This window comes from Cervus elaphus, chromosome 6, assembly GCF_910594005.1.
Source record: "Cervus elaphus chromosome 6, mCerEla1.1, whole genome shotgun sequence".
In the NCBI taxonomy this organism is placed as follows: Eukaryota; Metazoa; Chordata; class Mammalia; order Artiodactyla; family Cervidae; genus Cervus; species Cervus elaphus.
The window spans coordinates 10,993,568-11,010,160 of NC_057820.1; positions in this window are offsets into that span (position 1 = coordinate 10,993,568).

A 16,593-nucleotide genomic window follows, 5' to 3' on the forward strand; every position below is an offset into this window, starting at 1 on the left:
GAAAAACTGGGAGGAGAGACAATCAAGTATGTTCATCATAACAAAACTCCACTCCTTCCCAGGGAGCTGACTCTATCTGCTCCCTCTTCCTCTCATGCTCGACACTTAGCTCATTTACTAAACAAATCTTTTGCGGTTTTTCAGTCGCTAAGTCATGTCCAACTCTTTGCGACCTCATGTACTACAGCACCCAAGGCTACCCTGTCCTTTACTATCTTCCAGAGTTTGCTCAAGTTCATGTCCATTGAGCTGGTGTTTATATCTAACCATCTCATCCTCTGTCACCTCCTTCTGCTTTTGCCTTCCATCTTTCCCAGTATCCAAGGATGCTCTCTTTTGCAAGGAGTTGGCGCTTTGCATCAGATGGCCAAAATATTGGAGCTTCAGCTTCAGCATCCATCCTTCCAACAAATATTCAGAGTTTATTTCCTTTAGGATTGACTGGTTGGATATCCTTGCAGTCCAAGTGACTCTTAAGAGTCTCCTCCAGAACCACAGTTGGAAAGCATCAATTCTCTGGTGCTCAGCCTTCTGTGTGGTCCAGCTCTCATATATGTCCATGACTACTGGAAAAACCATAGCTTTGACTATGCGGACCTTATACACATCTACTTATATGAGCCAAAGGAATGAACAAACGTCTCTAGAGCAGCCTTGACCTCAGAAAAGTGCTGGGGCATTCCCTAATACATATTAGTGAGTGAGGAGCAAGTTGAAACAAATCTGTCATCCTTTTTCAATCTCATCACATTTTTTGTTTTTTTTTTTTTTGTACAAAAAAAGTATAAGACTAGGAAAAGCTAGGGGTGAGGAAGAGGGCTGTGTTAGAGCTGCTGTACCCTTTGCTTAAACTTTCTATAATTTAAAACTGCTTTTTTTTTTTTAATCAGTTCAACAATTTTAACAGGTATGTGTTTTGGTCACCTGATATCTCCCAAGTGCTATGATAATATGCATTTGTATTAAACTAGCAAATATTTGTTGAGGACTTCCAACATGTCAGGGATCATGCTCAGTAGATAAACAGAGGTAATTAGAAAGGGCCAACCCAGAGTCCCCAGGAGAAATGCAGAGCACTCAAAGAACAAACTTGTGAATATCAGGTGAATGGAAAGGCACTTTAAGAAAGAATCCCTAAGCAAATAAGGAGTGTGGTCCAAGAAAAGACCCAGCTAAAATAAGCAGGATGGCATAAATTCTTTATTGGCTGTCTGTCCAGATTTAAATCCTGGCATGATCACTTACTTGCTAACTATTAAAAAAGGGCAATATGCTTCTAGTTCTCAGTTTTCTCTTCTGTAAAATGGGATAACAATGTCCACCTTCAAATGTTGTTGGAGGCTTAAAGGAATTGCCTTTAAAACATACTGACACTTGTTAAAATGTTAAGGGAAACTTTATTTAGGGCTATCACAGTAGGTGTCAAGACTATCATATAAGGAAGAGAGATGAGACTCGCCTCTGAATACAGCTGGGAATTTACAGCCAGTGAGCAGAGGTAGGGCATCATTGGATGGAATATTGCTAAGAGGAGGCACAGATGGTAGGGGGATTCTTGCTAAACCGACTTAAAGAATTCTTGCTGAAGGCAAGCCGGGATGATCAGATATCAAGTGTGTGAGATGAGGCATTTGATTAGGTCTCAAGGGTGATCATATTAAATATATCAAGGATGGGAAGGGATTCTCACTAAACTGGCTTTGCTGAATTCTTGCTAACACGGGACTATGCAGACCCAACAAGGGAAGAAGGCTCAGAGGAGTCAGACTAAAGTTTAGTCAAGGAAAAATCTGTCAATTGATATGTAAAAGTACTTATGTCAATATCTGGCTGTCTTAGTCTGCTCAGGCTGCTATTAAAAAACACCATAGCCTGGGTGTCTTAAACCACAGACATTCATTTATCATAGTTCTGGAAGCTGCAAAGCCCCAGATTAACATGCCAGAAGATTCAGTTCCTCGTAAGAACCCACTTCCTGGCTTGTAGAAGGCTGCTTTTTCACCTTGGACTCACAGGACCCTTCTTCTGTGCTTACACATGAAGCCAGAGATGCTTGGTCTTCCTCTTCTAAGAAGACACCAGTCCCATCATGGGTATCTCACCTTCATGAGCCCATCTAAACCTAATAGTCTCCAAAGGCCCCACCTCCATATACCAACACACAATGTGGGAGGTGGGGGTTAGGGCTGAAACATATGGATTTTTTTTTAATTTTTAAAAATGCATTTTATCGAAGTAGAGTTTCTTCAGAATGTTGTGTTAGCTTCTAATATACACTAAAATGATTCTGTTGTCCATATCCATTTTCTTTTTCATATTCTCTTCTATAATGTCTTATTATACGATACCGAGTGTAGGTCCCTGTGCTATACAGTAGAACCTTGCTTTTTTGTTTTTTTTAATTGTTTTTAAATTTTTTTTTTTTATTTTATACTCAAGCATAGTTGATTTACTGTGTTGTGTTAGTTCAGAGGAATGGATAAAAAAGATGTGGTACATGTATACAGTAAAATATTACTCAGCCATAAAAAGAATGAAATAATGTCATTTATAGCAACATAGATGGACCTAGAGATTATCATACTAAGAGAATGAAATCAGATAGAAAAAGACAAATGTATGATATCACATATAAGTGGAATCTAAAAAAAAAAAAGATACAAATAAACTTACTTACAAAACAGAAACAGACTCACAAACTTAGAACCTTATTTTTTATCCATCCTATATGTAATAGTTTGCCTCTACTAATCGTAAGCTCCCACTCCGTCCTTCCCCCACTAACCTCCCCCTTGGCAACCAGAAGTCCATTCTCCGCAACATATAAATTTTGAAGGAATGCAAATACTGAGCCTGAAACATGGGCACAGGGTAGAAACCCAAATCCGTGCTACTGGTGAACAGAATGAATGAATCCTAATTCATTTCATTTTTTCCATTAAAAAGCTAATCCATGACTATTCCAAAGGTCTGGAAGATACTGAAAACTAACATATAAATATTTTAAACATCTTGCTACTTTTTCCAGCTTAGAAGACTATAATATTTTTTTCTCTTGAGATCAGTGAGCTTAGTATAGAAACTTCAGTATCTATGGTTTTTATTAGTTATAAAAGAAAATTTTCTATGTTATACTAAATGCTTTGCAAATGTATGTTCAGAGGACAAAGTACGTTTACTTAATAAATAACATTTTCTGCTTTTCCTTAACATCATACAGCTACATGCATCTCTGATAATAATGCCTGATCTTCAATTAGAATTATTTCCTTGGAAAAGATTATGAGAACAAGAAATAAAAAGCAAATTCCATCATTGTCCTACTGGTCGTGGGACCTTCCGTATGAGTATGCTCAGTCATGTCTGACTCTTTGCACCCCATGGACTGGGGCCTGCCAGGCTGCTCTGTCTATGAAATTTTTCAGGCAAGAATACTGAAGTGTGTTGCCATTTCCTTCTTCGGGGGAATCTTCCCCACTGAGGGATCGAACCTGCGTCTCTTGAGTCTCCTGCATTGGCAGGTGGTTTCCTCACCAACTGCACCACCTAGGGACTTTCCACTGTGACTGTAAACCAGGGAGATGCATTCCTCATCAACTGCTGGGTCCAGGGAAAGCAACTGCCTCTCTGAGCCTCTTTTTTCTCACCTGCAAAAGGACAAAAACTGTCACCTGAGCTAAGTTGGTACAAAGATTAAGTGATGTGTCAAGTGAAAAGAAAATCTAGAAACATACACAGCAAATGACACAATCTAATGCAACTCAGAGTCTACATAAAACCTATAGCAGATTCCTTCACATTTTTTTCCCACTTAGGATTTTCTCCTTTTCAGCTAGAAGTCCTTCTTGGAGAGGTGTGGGCTGTGTTCAGAGCCCGTGGTAGGAGGGCTGCTTTGGCTTGCATCTCTTTTAGCAGGAGGAGGTGGGCAGCTGGAGCTCCTTTGGGGTAGGGAGAGAATGGGCTCGTCTCCAGCACATTCCTTCCATTCCAAAGATGGGGAGCTGAACACAGAAATAATGGAGTGATTAAACCTCCATGGCCTGAGGGCCGTCCAGAGTCCAGTACTCACATTGTCTAAGGAAAGGAGAGAAATTGTGGGCCCAGACTCCTCTAAGACCACATTCTTAGAGCAGGACTTCAACAGGAACAATCTACTATGTGGAAGCCGCCCTTGGGTGCATGTATGTCAACATGTTGCATATAATTTAAGGGATTCAAAATTTCCCAGAAGCCTGTGCATGGATGAGCACCACATCAAAAAATCTTATTCTATATATGCAGAGGCTTCATTGAAATCCCTCTTCAGACCCTACCTTATCCAGGATAAATATCAGTTGTATTTATTTAGAACTCAGCTAGTAGTCTATGATACATTTACTTTTTATGTACATACATGCATTCACACATGGCTCTTCTGCTTGTGTTTTGTTTAATTTTTTAAGAAGAATGTGAGGGCAACTACTCACATGACAGTTCTTTACCAGAACCTACCTTTAAGTCCCGAATCTGCTGGGTCACTTTATCACTTCAGTTCATCCTCTGCTAAAGAGAAAGGAGTGTCACTCAGGCTGGTACTGCAGCCCCACTTCCCGTTCACTGTGGTTAGGACCAAATGTGAAAATGCTTTAGAAAGATTAGAGTGCCATTAAAATGTAAGAAACATTCATTGTGATGTTTTCATTACTCTTGTTTCCGAGAAAATTAGCTCTTCAGGCCAGAAAATCTAATGTCAAAATCTCCAAAAAGGCAGGCCCATAAAGAAAGCATGAGCTTTTCACAGTAAATTTGACAAAGTAAAGTGTGCGTGTGTGTGTGTGTTGCTTTGCTGCAAATTCAAAGAGATAGAGCCACAATTAGCCAACAACCTACCACACTCTTCTAAACCAGGATATGCTGGCTCTGAGATATTCCTGCAAGCTCCCACTCTTTCACCCATCCCAGGGTTGTCTAGTACAGGCCACTTGTGTTAGGTCTTATTCCTATAAAATTCTGATTCCATAATACTCATAGAGTGTATACTTTGTGTTTGAACGGTGCCAGGTGTGTGTATGTGTGGGTGTGTATGCATGTGTGTGCGCACCCATATTTGGTGATTATACAGTCTGATTCTGACTCTGAACTCTTCAACATTTATCACCCCCACACCCCCTCATCTCCCCAGCTCTTCCTCAGTGAACAAGGCCATGTGAACACGATTGCTGTGGTCAACCACAATGAACACGTGCCTTAAGCTTACAAGAAGTGCTCAGCTGTGGTTTTCCTGATCTGAGTCAGAGGGTCATCTTTCAGGATCTACTCTTTCCTTGTGAAATGACCTCAACCAAAACTCCAGGCTCTCTTAGAACCAAAGAGGTTTCATGAGAAATGGGCAAATCGCTCTAGCTGTAGCTTATAGCTCCAGCAAAGATCCCATCTTCCAGTGGACCTGTGTGTGGCCACCTGCTGCATGGAAGAAAACCAAGAGTCCTGACAGTGAGAGCTGACCTGCCATTATCACGCGGTGTGTGCTAGCATCACCTCTCTGAGCTTTATGCTTTCTGTCTTCAAAACGTAGTTAATCATAAGTAGTTGATAAACTTGTGAAAATGATAACTGTTAATGACCAATAAAATGCCATAAAAGTATTTTAGGTATATTATAAATAAAAGGTGATATATATGCATGCTACATGCTCAGTTGCTCAGTCATATCTCTTTGCGACCCCATGGACTGTAACCTGCCAGATTCCTCTGTCCATGGAATTTTCCAGGCAAGAATACTGCAGTGGATTGCCATTTCCTACTCCAGATATATGTTCATATTAAGGTTCAATCAGGGAAGAAACTCTATGAAAATTATGGAATCACAGCTGTACACAAACTAGATTCTAGACAACTGGTCTATCCTAGCTAGCCCTGCTATGGGTGATCCAGCTGGTGTTTGCTGGGGAATCTCAGAGCTAGCATATCTTGTTGCTGAACTGGGGCTATGAAAGAGACTAATGTAGAAGTCTATGGCTAGTGGTGGGGGGTGGTCCTTACCTCTTCAGAGACCCATGTCTGCTAATTTGCAGCAAAATATCTACTGGTAGGCTTGGGCCACAATAGTCCACAGACCTGATGATCAGAAAGCAAAACTTGTTATCAACAGAATAGACTTTGTGCTAGCAATGCCTATGTTGATTCTCGGAGCTTAGCTCCACTGCTGTATGCTAAGTGATCTCAAACAGTTATCTCTAGCGGTGGATCCACTGTCTGCAGAATAAACTCCAAACACCTTAATGTGGCACTCACAAGCTTTCTGAATTCTGTAGAGTTCAGTACAATTTCAACCTTATCAGCTAATGACCCAGTTACCCAACTTACTTTCTTCACACAATGAAATAGGTGCTACTTTTAAAACACAGTGCGAGTTTTCATCCCTGTACCTTCCTTCTGCCCATATTGTTTCCCAACCTAATTCCACTGAGTGGTTTGCTTACCTTTCAGTGCAGTTCACTCACTCAGTTGTATCCAACTCTTTGCAACCCCATGGACTGCAGCATGACAAGCCTCCCTGTCCATTACCAACTCTCAGAGCTTCCTCAAACTCATGTCCATCAAATCAGTGATTCCATCCCACCATCTTATCCTCTGTCATCCCCTTCTCCTCCTGTCTTCAATCTTTCTCAACATCAGGATATTTTCCAATGAGTCAGTTCTTTGCATCAGTTTCAGCCTCAGCCTCAGTCCTTCCAATGAATATTTAGGACTGATTTCCTTCAGGATTGACTGGCTTGATCCCCTTGCCATCCAAAGGACTCTCAAGAATTTTCTCCAGCACCACAGTTCAAAAGCATCAATTCTTTGGCGCTCAGCTTTCTTTATATTCCAACTCTCACATTCATACATGACTACTGGAAAAATCATAGCTTTGACTAGACAGACATTTGTTGGCAAAGTAATGTCTCTGCTTTTTAATATGCTGTCAGGTTTGGCCATAGCTTTTCTTCCAAGGAGCAAGTGTCTTTTAATTTCATGGCTACAGTCACCATCTGCAGTGATTTTGGAACCCCCAAAACTAAAGTTTCTCACTGTTTCCATTGTTTCCCCATCTATTTGCCATGAAGTCAAGGAACCATATGCCAAGATCTTCATTTTCTGAATGTTGAGTTTTAAGCCAGCTTTTTCACTCTCCTCTTTCAATTTCATCAAGAGGCTCTTTAGTTCTTCTTCACTTTCTGCCATAAGGGTGCTGTCATCTGCATATCTGAGGTTATTGATATTTCTCCTGGCAATCCTGATTACAGCTTCTTCCAGCCTGGCATTTTGCATGATGTACTCGCATATAAGTTAAATAAGCAGGGTGACAGTATATAGCCTTGACATACTCCTTCCCTGGTTTGGAACCAGTCTGTTGTTCCATGTCCAGTTCTAACTGCTGCTTCTTGACCTGCATACAGATTTCTCAGGAGGCAGGTAAGGTGGTCTGGTATTCCCATCTCTTTAAGAATTTTCCACAATTTATTGTGATCCACATAGTCAAAGGCTTTAGCATTGTCAGTGAAGTGGAAGTTGATGCTCTCCTGGAATTCTCTTGCATTTTCTATAATCCAACAGAAGTTGGCAATTTGACCTCTGGTTCCTCTGCTTTTTTTAAACCCATCTGGACCATCTGAAATTTCTCGGCTCACATACTATTGAAGTTTGGCTTGGAGAATTTTGAGCTTTACATTGCTAGCTTGTGAGCTGAGTGCAAGTGTCTAGTAGTTTGAACACTCTTTGGCATTGCCTTTCTTTGGGATTCGAATGAAAAATGACATTTCCAGTTCTGTGGCCACTGCTGAGTTCTCCGCATTTGCTGGCATTTTGAGTGCAGCACTTTTACAGCATCATCTTTTAGGATTTGAAATAGCTCAACTGAAATTCCATCACCTCCACTAGCTTTTTTTGTGGTGATGCTTCCTAAGGCCCACTTGACTTGGTACTCCAGGATGTCTAGCTCTGGGTTAGTGATCACACCATCATGCTTATCTGGTTCATGAAGATCTTTTTTGTATAGTTCTCTTCATTCTTGCCACCTTTCTTAGTATTTTCTGCTTCTCTTTACCTTTCAAGTCCCTCTTAAATAAAACAGTCTTGATTAGTTGACATGAATTTAAATCAGGTAAATTTGACTCCTCTAGGGCTTGCAGAGAAGAGCTGTTCTCACCCCAAACCAATGAATTCACTGGTATTTGGGGCTCAAAACTTCTCTTGAAGAATGCAGGGCAGGAATCTAAACCACATATCTTCTTCATTCAGCAGAGGAATCCTAAGAGAAGCTCTCCCCTATGAAGAGTACAAAGGGTAGGCCATGGGGCCAGAGCCAGTTGTGAAGCCCAGTTCTTTCCCCAATGTGTACCTAGTACTAAAAGCTGCCCAAATCTAAACTCTGGCACTGTGCATATGTATCTTGGAAGGAAATGATTGGATTGTTTAAATATAAAATATTTTATTGAGAATGTATTTGGGAGCCTAGGCAGAATGGCTAAGAGGCACCCTGAGAAAGTACTCAAGGACCAATCATGGACTGGGAAATGGAAAAGGAGACAGAAGGGAATGTGTCAGGGTGCAAAAGTCAGCAGCTCAACTGGGTGTACATTGACATAGGTTTTAGAACTCAGCAGGTTGTCAATACCAGCTGAAGATGGTGACCCTGGTGCAAAAATAAAAAGCAGGAGAGTCTATTAATAACAACACAGTTAGTGGCTGCAACTATGAACATGGGAAGGCAAGACTCAATTTCTCTTTTAACAACAGCTTTCAGTAAGAAGACAAGAGTCCTACTGACTCCTAAGCAATATAGTAAAGGAAACCCTAGAAATACTGAAGAAATGAAAAGTTGAGTTCCCATTCCTTGGGTTACTAGAGCTTTAAGTCCCTCTAATTTGGTTATTTAATGGAAACGTAATTTTATTTTGTTGTTCCATGCTGAAGGGGCTTTGGCAATTGTGTCATGCAACAGATGAAAAGCATAAAGCCATGAAAGAAAAAAAGAAAAATAAATAATAAAGAGAGAAAAAGAGAAGTAACTTGTTTCCCAAGAGCTATAAGCTGGGTGGAGGCAGTCTTCGTCCTCAGGTTACTCCCATTTTAGTGCTGATTTGATTCTCATAATAAACATGCAAGGAAAGCATCATTAACCACATCTCACTATGCTTAGTAGAGGGAGTGAAGCTCAGAGAGGCCTGTCAATGTGTTCAAGTTCTCAGAAGATGCAGGTGGCAAGACAAATTCTCCAGAAACCTGAGCTGTAATGCTGGTAAGACATTCATTCCCTGTCACTTAGATATTTGTCCAAATTAAAGGCAGAGGATCATGGAGCTCTCACGTGGTTTGGGACGTGAGCAAACACACTCTTCTTCTAGGGGCATCATATTGCTAACCAGTGTCTTGTTTCCTTCCTTTTTATTTTTATTTATTTATTTTTTATTTAGCTGTGCCACCTCTTAGTTGCTGATGTGGTATCTAGTTCGCTGGCCAGAGATCAAACTGGTCCCCTGCACTGGGGGCCCGACATCTTAGTCACTGGACCACTAGGGAAGTCCCACTACCTTTCTTTTAGACTTTTTCTGTCTTGGCAGTTTGCCAGAATTAGAAAGATATACACTCTTAGTGTCCATAATTGTAGTTCAAATTTCTTCCTTTGGTGTTAGGAAGTATTTTCTCAACTAGAACATTTCTTTGTTGTGATAATTCCACTAAACTGGATTATGGGAGAAAATGATAGTTTTATAATTATATATATATAAGATAAACATAAAAAATATATATATAAGATCCCCTTACTGAAGGAGAGCATGGCAACCCACTCTGAAATTCTTGCTTGGAGAATCCCATGGATAGAGGAGGCTGGCGGGCTACAGTCCACATGGTCACAGAGTCAGACATGACAGAAGCGACTAAGCATTCATACACGTATATGTGCACACACATACATACATGCAATATACAATTATATGCAGTTGGCCTATCTACATTTATTATTATTATTATTGGATGGTGAGGAGTGGAAACAAAAATTTAGAAAAAGCATATTCAGTATTCTTCAGCTATTTTTTCATGTGCTATACATAGCATTGCCTCGTCTTATATTCACCACAATCTTAGGACATAGGTAATTCTATCCACATTTTAAAGATGAAGAAGTTCAGATAAGTTAATTTTGCTTTCCAAGCGTGTAGCACAGCTAAGAACAGAATTTATTATTGCCTCTAATTCTGAATGACTTTATTAGCCAAAAGAGACCATACACCTAATTTTAAAACTGTCTTAATAAACTGTCCGTTCCTGGAAGGTAAGGTTGTATATCTATGTGATTACATCTCCATAGAATCCCCAGGGGAATGTCTAGTGCATAGGAGAGGATCAATATGTTTGATCAAATAATTTCCTGAATGGCAGGTCCAGGTAGCCTATTAGATTGTTCCAGAAATGTCTTTAATGTTTTGAATTCTATTTATAAAGGTGACACCTGGTATGCAATATATATATAACTAGTTTCTAAACTCAGCTTGAGTCTGCATGACCTAAAGTGTGGGCAGTTTGCCTCTAAAAGCTAAAATCAGAACATATTTGCACTGATAATGTGGTGTCTTTGCAAGAACAATTGACACTTAGGGGTATATTACTGTCAGTGGCTAGTGTCAATATCTAGACTAAAAAGCTTATGTACGCACCAATTCTTTGGACTACTCCTCAAAGGGAAGAAATTCTTCACTTTTAAAAAAATAGATCCAGAATGACACACCTTCAAATCTGAGTGCAGACTCTTTTCTGCAAGGATATGAAGTTTTCTGATACTTTCCTCAGTATGGCCTTTGTTATTCAATCTCATTCTCCAATTTAGACACACACACACAGACACACAGACACACAATAGCAAAGGCCAGGACTTAAGAGAAATATAGAAAAAGTAGAAGCTATATCTAGATTTTATTTCAGTTTTATTTCAGATCTTAGAGTCTTGTCAGAGAAGTAAGAACTATACATATACATATGTATATGAACTATACATATAAGATAATAGGCATCAGTTGCAAGGTTGAGTCCAGGTCAGGTCAGATTTAAGATAATCAAAGAGCAAGTGAATGTTAAAGGAATCCAAAAATGTAATAAAGGCAAAGGGATGTCCTATACATCCAAGGTAAGCCTGTTTGCCTTGCATACTGGACAGACAGTAACCTGAGCTAACTTACACAGAAGTGGGAAAGGTCTTATAAATATAGAAGGATATGTGTCTGAAAGCAGATACTGAAATGGATTTAAATGCTATCTACCTATCCATCCATCTATTATCTATCTGCCAAAGAAATTTCTTTGGAGGAATTGTCTTACATGATTATAATCGGGTTATACAATTGTGGGGTCTGGCTGGGACAAGTTTGGGATCTGAAGTGCATACAGAGGTTGGAAAACTTAGGCAGGAGTTGATATGTCAGCCTTGAGATAGAATTTCTTATTTCTCAGAGAAACCTCAGTGTTTGTTCTTAAGCCCTCCAACTGATTGGATGAGGCCCACCCACATGATCAATGATAACCTTCTTTACTTAAAGTCAAGTGATTGTAGATTTTAACCACATATACAAAGGACCTTCATTACAGCATGGAGATTAGTATTTGGCTAAAAACCCAAGTACAGATGCCAAGTTGTCACACAAGATTAATCACTGGCGTAGCTAGGAATGTGACCCAGACCCTAGTCGCTGAGTGGCCTGAACCCTGGAAACCATTCTCTTCTCTGACCAGGCTTGCAGGACTTGCAGTCATGACTGGGCAAGGATCTCCTGAGAGAGCCAACCCGGTACCTGAGGGCTTCTCATAGCCCTCCCTGCTCCATCATGCGACAGCATCCTTAGCAAGCACCACTGATCAGGTCCAATCACTCTCACTTGGATAGGGACTCCTCTCCCCTGCTAGATCCTCGACACAGCACGTTCAGTTGCACCCTTGATGTAGGACTGCACCTCCTTTGAGAACAGGACCAAGCTACCAAGTCCAGAGTTACAGAGACAAGAAGTACAAATCCCCCCAGTGGATCATTGAGAATGATGGTTAAGGGATCCCAGTCTCTTTCACATCTCTTGAATCCCAGACGCAGGTGTCTTTTCCTACTAGGGGTGCAGGGCCATAGAGAGATTTCTGAGTGAGTGTGTGTATTGCATTCTGAAGGATGACACCTCTTACTCAGCAGATTGCTTCTGAGCTGGCCTCAGCTGAGCCTGCAGGAGGTCATGTCCATGTGTGATTGGATGGCAGACTCTGAATGGTTTCTTGTGGGTCGTGAATGTCAGGTCCTTGGTCATGGGGCCACTCCCACAGCTCCTTTGTTATGAAATGGGTCCTCTGGTCAGACTCTACATTATTAAAGATGCCATACCTCTAGACCAGAAGTTCTAAAAGGCATCTGAGAGTGGTGCTCACTGAGGTTCTGTGGGCAGGAAACATAAACCCATGTCAGGAATAAATGCCCAGTACTCATCACTGTGAGAGTAACCATTGCCCTTTCAGGATGAAAAGGGACAAATGTAGACAACTTGCCACCAACTGGTCAATAGAAACGGTGCCAGATCGGGGGGTTGCACAGAGTATCCTGTGGATGGTAGACTGGATATTCAGAGGTGACAGGAGTTACATCAGACTTTGGATTATACAGTGGCTGAAGCAGGATTTGCCCAGGCTCTGTGCCCTTCACCACAGAACTGCAGTGACTCTAAATAGACACAAAAAATACATGTTGAACTGTTGTCCAGTATCTCCATTTTCATATTTCCAAATAGAGGGATAATTTCGAGTTATTGGTTCAGGGGTTCCATTCCTTGTCCTATGGATGATAAGTCAAATGCAAAATATCTGTTGCTGTTGTTCAGTTGCTAAGTCATGTCCAGCTCTGTGTGACCCCATGGACTGCAGCACGCCAGGCTTCCCTGTCCTTCACCATCTCCCTGAGTTTGATCCAATTCATGTCTATTGAGTCAGCGATGCCATCCAACCATCTCATCCTCTGTCACCTCGTTCTCCCCTTGCCCTCAATCTAAAAATGTGTGATGTGTTCCCTCTTACCCACCCCATCATGAGAGGGACTAATAGTGAATTGTAGGCCAGACAGATTTCCAAAAGCACACTATTAAATAATATGTTCAAGTGCCACCTTAGGCACTTTTTGGTCTGTCCTGGTAAAAGCCATGGGAGTGTGCACCCAGATCTCCCTTCAAGAGAGAACCTGCGGCTGCAAGGAGAATTTAGTTGGAGCCCCCCGCCCCTGCACCTTTGGGATCTGCTGCAGTGGGCATGCTGACATCACACTTTCCTGAGCTGGGTTTCACCAAGGACTGAGCACAACAGGTAGAAGAGAGAGAGGACACTCTGCCCGAGGCAGGATCCGCTCGGGGGCTCCCAGTCATTGACCCTGACTTTCAGAGCTACACTGCCATTTGAGGTTCTTCCTCTCCAACACTCCTTCTTTCTCCTTTGCCTTCATAGATGCTAGACCTGCACTGAGGTCGATGGATTTTCCCACCTCCTCTTGTGTCTTTTCCACTTTATCTTTCTCCAGAGTCCTCCTAATCCATTTCTCCTGTCTTGACATCTGTTTCCCAGAGGCTCAGTGGATACAGTAAACAATGTAGGGCATGGAAGGTTAAATAGTAATAACTTCTAAGTTTCAGAGATGGGAGACCTTAACAAGTAGGGGGACACTGCAATGCACGACCAGAGTCGCCTTCAATGAAGGTCACATTGCTCCACTTGCTAGAAATGCCGTCATCACAAAACCTTCAGCTCTCAGCCCCTCTAGGGATTGCTTTATCTGTAAACAGTCACCTTGCAATAGGACATACACTGTCTCACAATCAATGGCTGATCAATGTGGAAATATAAAGGTCTGGTCATCTTGGTCCAAGTTGGGACAAATCTGAAGGGCTGTCCTAGCTCCACAGCTCCCATTGATCAGCTGTACGTTCACTGCATGAGCAGCATTGTAACTCAACTTCCTTCTGCCAAGTTCTGCTTTCCCTGTCCTTTCCGAGGACACTGATCTCAAGGTCACTCTTTAATAAACATTCCGTATTCTCCACTCTGTCTCAGGGTCTGTTTCCTGGGAACCTGATCTGCAGCCAATTGAGCAATCCATCTTGGGTGGGACTGGAGCTTAAGTAGAAAGTGACTTTCTACTGCCAGGATATGTTTTAAATATCCTTCCTTTTTATGGCAGAGAAGAGGTTTGTTAAAAAAAAAAAAAAAAAAAAAAAGATCCGTAAGACCAGGATAAAGAGAACGTGGGAGAGCTACAGAACCCAAGAAAAAGAAGACAAGAAGCCATATTCGGTTTCATCAGAAGGTAGGAGGCCGCTCTCTACTGAACACTGGATGGAGCAAACTCCTAAGCACCACTGTTGATAAACAGGCCCTAATAGGCCCTGCAAGTGGTGCAAACACAAGGGCAAGGGGACGTCCCGCAGAGGTCATAAGGTCTGAGAACCAAACTCACAGTAGCTTGAGGAAGACCAGTGTGAGGCATGAATAAAAATTCAGCAGGATTTAAAATTATCAAAAAGTCTCACCTGATTCCCAAGTGAGGTATTCTTTTATGAGCCCAGAGTCCTATAGCAGTATCTTAGCAGTCATGGCACAGGTATATAATTATCTATTTACTCTTATTGTTTGTTTGTTTCTTAGTCCATGGTGGAAAATCTCTTTGCAGGCAAAATGGAAACTCTCAGGACCAAGAGCACAGGCAGAGATGCAAAGAGATTATACAGTGATGTTTGATTGACCACAAAAATGTGTTCCCATCCTCACAGTCACTCCTCAGTGTGAGAGGGCTTTTCCACAAATGTTCCCTGAGCAGGAAACATTCTTAGGCCCTAATGAAAAATTCTTCTGCCAGGCTTCATCCCAGTCAATCTGCCTGGACCCCTAAGACCTTGCCCTCCTAATTGTAGCAACTCTTTTTTGGGTACATATGAAACAATGTCACCCATGTGACCACTGCTCCCTAGCAAGACACAGCAGGAAGCCACCGTTGTCATCCTGATGGATTCTAACATTAACTACAGCAAGTCCCCTACATGCAAATCTTCAAGTTGCAGACTTTTAAAGATGTGAATGAGCATTCCATCAACACCAGGTAGGAAGGAAATTGCAACTAGCCCTCCATCTCCTATTGCTGACAACCTTTCATCTCTGTCTTCTCTCACCCGCTCTCCCTTCTCAGTCTTTTTTTGCCTGTTCATTTGATGCCAGCCCCTGTATATGAGCTATTGCACTGTACTACTGCACATCTCAAAGAGCTGTGCTATAAGATTTTAAATGTTCTCTTTATTTTTTGTGTTTTTTATGTATTATTTGCATGAAAAATATTTTAAACCAGTTACAGTACAGTACTATATAGACAATTGTGTTAGCTGGGTACCTGGGCTAACTCTGTTGGACTTACAAACAAATTGGACTTACCAACATGCTCTTGAAGCAGAATTTGTTCATATGTAGGGGACTTCCTTTATAGCCTGTTTGGAAAGACTGCTGTCACTTCCAACTCTCAGCACTTGGTGAGAAGGTCAGCCTCAGGTCCCCTGGCTTCAGTCTTCCACATCCCAGCCGGAAAAACAGATGAAAGGGAGAAGAATCAGGTCTCAAAACATGTACAAGAATGAGCTGCCAGAGGAGACAAGGAAAGCAGGTATCTGTGAGGAGACAGTTGGTGAAATTTGGGCCAAAGGGGATGATTCAAAGGACCCAAGGACTACATGGCATGATGGGGCATGGTGCAGAAGGAAGAAGAAGTGTAAGACAGTAAGCTCCAGGCTGGTGGCCACATAGGAAGGCATGTCCCTGAGGATAGTACTTGGAGTTGTCCCTGAGAATTGGCTCGTCACACCCAAGGGCCATGGCTAATGTCCTACCTTTCCCAACCTCTAAACCTCTCCCTGTGTGGTTAAGGGTCTCTCTCTGCAGCAGGATGACAGAGTGGTTAGGAATCAGGGTTCTTGAGTCAGACTGTCCGAGTTCCATCCTACTCTGCCCCACTAACTGAGTGACCTTATGCTAGGTAGTTAACTTCTCAGGGCCTCCATTTCCTCACTTGTGAAATGAAGATAATAGCAAGGAATAATTACATAGGGCTGTGGTAAAGATGAAATAAAAACATACATAAAGCACTTAGAATAGTGCCTGGCATGTAGGAAGTTCAAGTTCTAAATGATGCTAATTATCTATCTACCTATTTATCCATCTGTCTCTGATCAAATCACCTTCTAAATTAGATATGTGCCTGTTTCCTCTTCTCTTTTACCCACACTAAAGATGTAAGAGTCATCCAGAGATATCCCCTCACCATCTTAATAATCATGGAGATGTTCTAATGAATGTCCACAACCCATCCTCAAGATGGTCCAAGTAATTTGATTATACTTGATAGTTTAAAAAAAAAATGTGCCTTCATTCTCTGGGTCTTAACATCTCTATTTATAAACAGAGGGATTTAGAGTGAAGTAGTATGAAAAGTTCCTCCCAATTTTGAATACTCTATTGATCTTTCCTTCTCTATCAAATGCATCAGTCATTAACAAATTGGCATTCAATTAAACAAGTTCTA